Genomic DNA, 5,476 nt, shown 5'->3' with positions numbered 1-5,476 from the left:
ATTATCTTCTGTGTCTGTGTTAATTGGTTTCCCTTTTCTTTGTTGAAGAGGGTCTGTGCAATCCTTCTGCCTAGTCCGCCATCTTGCCCCGCCTCTGGACTGGGCATTTTGAATAATTCCAAAGGTTCCAGAATTTAGAGGCTGTACTAAATTATGAGTACTTGGCCCTGCGGGGATTGGACATGATGTATGTTGGCTCAGGAGTGTGAGAACCCTAGAAGGGGAATGGTTGGAGAATGAACTTAATCAGCTGCTCAAGAAGAAGGATTGACTGGCCTCCAGCCAGGGCTTCAAAACTGTCAAGACAGCCTTTGTGAGACAGATTACAAGAAGCTGACTCACAATGCAGTTGTGATGCTCCAGCCAATCCTTTGGGGAGTTCTGTGGCTTGAGAGTTGTCCCAAATTGGAGGAATGTCAAGCTTTTTTAAACTTGCACCTGCCAGTCACTGATAAAGGCCTTCTGCTAGAAGGGCAGAACCCAGGATGAGGGAGATCTTTGGGGTGGAGGATAGTCTGCAAGGGGGAGTGCAATTGTGAGTGATCAGCAAGCAATATTCTCAGCAGCCAGGCAATGAGCACCTCACCCTCAAACTGAATTTAAAATAAAACACCATTTGCAGAATGCTACATTTTAACAGTCTATCTTCACTCATCATATCTGGCACTTAAGGACTGTATTTCTTTTGACTGGAATACTTTCTGTTGAATGATTTCTAACCTGGATTAGAAGACTTTTCCTGTATGAAACTAGTTTCATTAAATGCAACAGAATACCAAGGAGAAGGTTTTTGCTTTGTCGATTTCATGGTGTCTTTCTCTGAAATTAGAGTGCTTGTGTTGATATTTGCAAAATTATGGGTTAAAATTTAAACTAATCAGTCAAATGTGCAACCCATGTGCTTTTCTTCGTTCTATGTACCTGAAATCACCTCTATTTAGCCTCTATTTAGGCTAATTGTAAAATTGTTCCTTGCCCTTTTGCAGTATCGTCTGGTTTTAATGCTGACACTTATACCAAATCTTGGACTGACTTTGTCTTGTCTCTTCCTCCTCTTCAATACACTTTCTCCTGGGAGTGGAAGAAAGAATGGGGCTTATATTATCTTTCAAATGGCAGGGATATCCGGTTTGTATACTGTTTTCACACTCACTGGCCTCTGCTGATCTCACCTAGGGCAGAATGTGTCTTCCCTCACTGGGAAGCTAGACTGAGGAGGTGCTCTTCTACCTCCAGATACTATTTCCTCACCAAGCACATTCCTAGGAGCTCAGGTAGAGTAGTGCCTAAGGCACTTGACTGCTAACCAGAAGGCTGGCGGTTCAAACCCACCAGCCACTCCTGGAAGGAAGGTTCCTTGGAAACCCAAGGAGGGGTCACTATGAATTGGATCCGACTCCATGGCAATGAGAGCCTCTGCCAGATGTCATCACAAAGAGGGCCAGGGCAGGGCCTTGGTTGGGGGTTCCTCAGTGGATGAGCCATTAGAACCTTTCTGGTTCTCATCATCCTGCTAGATAAATTCTTTCCTTTGAACTAAAGAGGCTCTTATACTGCTATGCATTCCTGCTACTCTGTGGCTTTGAGCTGAAATATTGCACTCAGTTTTGCACATTTACCTTGTTTACTTTAAAGTCCCAAATGTTGAAATTCTGAGAAAACAATTTTCTCTTTCAATAAACTCTAACTCTGGTAAGACAAAAACACTTTTGCTTTGACATTTTGCTACAGAGTTTGTTGTGGTGTGTCTGTTCTGAAAAATAAAATAAGATTAAAAAAAAGAAAGAAAGAGAATAGAGTATAACATAATATAAATAAAAATTAAAAATATAAATTATTTAGTAATGATATTTCCATTGAAATATTTATATAAATTAGTTAGATTTTAATTAGAAATTAGCCTTTTAAGGTGCTCAGTGAGTACAAATGGTTTGCTCTGGGCTACTGAGCAAAAGATTCGAATCCATCCAGTGGATCAGTAGAAAAAAAGTGTGATGATATGCGTCTGTAAAGATTAGAGTCAAGAAAACCCTGGTGAGTACAGTTCTACTCTGAAGCACATGAGCTTGCGATGAGTCAGAATCTGCTCAATGAAATAAGTTATTTTGTTAGCCTTTCAGATTATCTTTCCCTAGGAGTTCTTTTTTGTCTTTTTTTAATTGGCTAAAATTATATTTATCTCTTCATAGGGCATATAAGACTTTTCTCAAAAAGTGTAACCAATAAAGGTAGCTAATTGTGACCTTGGGTGGTCTTCAATATTTGCAGAAATTAACAAATGAAAGAATAGAACAAGAGTAAACTGGATTTGTAGAGGTGTTAGGGCCAGGACGTTATTCATCCTCGGGTTGAACGAAAGCACCTCCTTCATAAATTCTAGGAATTCAGTTTTTTTAGGTACATCTTTAAAATCTTTCAGGATCGGCATTGAAAACAGGAACTTCATACATAGAACCGATCTTTCTGCTTTCTTCCTGACAAACACTACTTATTTCATTAACTTGTGAGTCTTGGGGGGGAAAAAAAAAATATTTGGTATTTAGATTAAATTAAATAACATTTAAGAAGTTTCAGAGACATGGCAGCAATATCTTCTGGGGATGCTATGATTTATTCTTCTTCAGAATTTGAATTTTTCATTTTTTATCTGTATTATAAATTACAACTTAGAATGACTGATTTTACTTAAGTAGATAATTGAATATTCAGTTGAGTGTACCTCTACCATTCTCTGTAGGCATACGATTTGAACAAGGTTGACAATTGCCCTGTTGTTCAAATCTTGTTCAAATGGATTTTTTTTTAAATTGTGATTTGGGTGAAAGTTTACAGAGTAAATTCACTTTCCATACAGCAGTTCACATATGCTTTGTCTCATGACATCGACTACAATTTACCACAATTCAACAGCTCCCCTCCCACCTCTGATAGTTACCTCTTCACTGTGTCCATCCCTTCATGCACTCCTGCCCCCTGAACTGTCTCCCTGTTCATAAAGAGCCCTTCTTTCTCCATGATTATTCTCCCCTAGGAGTGTATCTACCTCAGGTAAATGTTCAACTCATATGCCTGTCTTTTGTTTGGCTGGAAGCCACAGGTGTGAGTTCAATTCCAGACCTGGGCAGCTAGGGGCCATAGTCTCAGTGGTTCTACCAGGCTCTATCAGACCAGCAAACCTGGTTCCCCCCTGCCTTTTTTTTTCTCCAAATGATTTTGAGTTTTGCTCCATATTATTCTCCCTCTCTATCCAGGATCTCCTACATAGATCCCCTTCCAAGGGGTTTTCCAAGTGGTTGACAGTGGTAGCTGGGCACCATCTAGTTTTTCTGGTCTCGTGGTCGTACAGGCTGCAGATCAGATGGTGTAAACATCTCTAGGACTAATTGTTTCCATGAATTTTTGGTTTTCTTCATTCTACTTTGCTCTGGATGAGGAGAGATCCATCATTGCATCTAGATGGCTGTTTGCAAGCTTTTAAGATCCCAGTCGCTACTCGCCAAAGTATGAGATGGAACAATGTTTTGTGTAGTATGTTATGCCAATTGAGCTTGATGTCCACTGCTACTATGGTCCAGAGCCCACAGATTCAACTACTCACTCCCTTGGGTAGCTGGCTGTGGCCAAGAAGTGACTGTAAACTTGTCTCCTGTCAGCTCTACTATATATCTGGGAATTCTTACAGAACATACAAATACACTTATAGGACCATTGTCCGTCAACCCTATACATGATCTTGAGTACACTCCTCACTGCATAGACATACTTGATAGTTCAGCCTGTCCATCCATCTATCCACCCATATACCCATGTTTCCTTTCACTGACAACACAGAACTGTATGTGCAAAAGGATTCATCTTTGTTGTATGCACCTCCTATGCACCTCTCTATGTCTTCCTCTTCTTCAATGCCACCATGTTGATCACTCACATTTGATACATTGCCCTTCTCTTCACCAAAATCAATACTTATCCTTACCTATGTAACAGTGTTCCCTCCCCTCCCCTCCCACCCTTGGTAACCAACAAAGAAAATTTTCTTCCATAGATAAATCTTTCCTTGACTTTTACAATAATGGACTAATACCATATTTGTCCTTCTGTGATTGACTTTTTTCACTCAGCATAATGTCCTCCAAGTTCATCCACATTATGTGGTGTTTTGCAGATTCTAGGTTATTCTTTAGGTTTGCATAGGATTCCATTGTGTATATATACCATAGCCAGGTTATCCATTTCTCAGTTGATGGACACCTAGGTTGTTTCCATCTTTTAGCTATTGTAAATAGTGCTGCGATGAACAAGGGTGTGCATATGTTGGTTCTTGTCATGGCTCTCACTTCTTTAGGATATATAACTAGTAATGGAATGGCTGGGTCAAATGGTATTTCTAATTCCAAATTTTAAGGAATCTCCATACTGCCTTCCACTGTAGTTGTACCATTTTACAGTCCTACCAGTAGTGTATGAGAATCCCAATCTCTCCACATCCTCATCAGCATTTGTTATTTTCTGTCTTGTTGAACTTTGCTACTAGTGCTGGGGCAAGATGATATCTCATTGTTGTTTTGATTTGAATCTCTCTAATGGGTAATGATCGTGAGCATTCCTTCATATGTTAGTTGGCTATCTGAATATCCTCTTTGGTGAAGTGTATAGTCATGTCTTCTGACCATTTTTAATTGGATTATTTGTCTTTTTGTTGTTGATGTGTTGGAGTTTTCTATAAATTCTAGAGATAAATCCCTTGTCATATATGTCATTACCAAATATTATTTCCCAATCTGTAGGTTCTTTTATGTCTATTTTGGAGAAATCTTTGGAAGCACATAAAAATTTAATTTTGAGAAAGTCCCATTTTAATTTCTCTTCTGCTGTTTGTACATTTTGGGTTATGTTTGATAGTCTATTTATGCCATATATTATGGCACCTAAATTTGCCCCCAGTTTTTCCTTCAGGAGCATTATAGTTTTAGGTTTCACATTGAAGTCTTTGATCCATCTGGAGTTCGTTTCTGTGTATAGTGTGAGGTACACATCTTGTTTCATTTCTCTTCAAGTGGATATCCAGTTTTGCCAGCACCATTTATTAAACAAACATTCTCTTCCCCATTGATTGGATTTCGGCCCTTTGTCAAAGATCAGCTGACCATAGGTTGATGGATTTATTTCTCGGTTCTCAATTCTATTCCTTTGGTATCTGTTATTGTACCAAACCAGTCAGTTTTGTCTACTATGGCTGTATAGTAGGTTTTGAGATCCAGCAGTGTGAGACCTCCTACTTTGTTCTTCTTCTTCAATAGTGCTTTGCTTATCTGAGGTCATTTTCCTTTCCATATAAAATTAGTGATTGGTTTTACCATATCCTTAAAAAATGTTAATGGGATCTGGATTGGGATTGCATTGAATGTATAGATTGCTTTGGGTAGAACTGACATTTTCACAATGTTCAATCTCCCTATCCACGAGTGATACTGCC

The sequence above is a fragment of the Orycteropus afer genome, unplaced genomic scaffold (genome assembly GCF_000298275.1).
Source record: "Orycteropus afer afer isolate SDZICR_OR568_19922 unplaced genomic scaffold, OryAfe1.0 scaffold00232, whole genome shotgun sequence".
Classification (NCBI taxonomy): Eukaryota; Metazoa; Chordata; class Mammalia; order Tubulidentata; family Orycteropodidae; genus Orycteropus; species Orycteropus afer.
Note: the sequence above shows the minus strand (reverse complement) of the source record.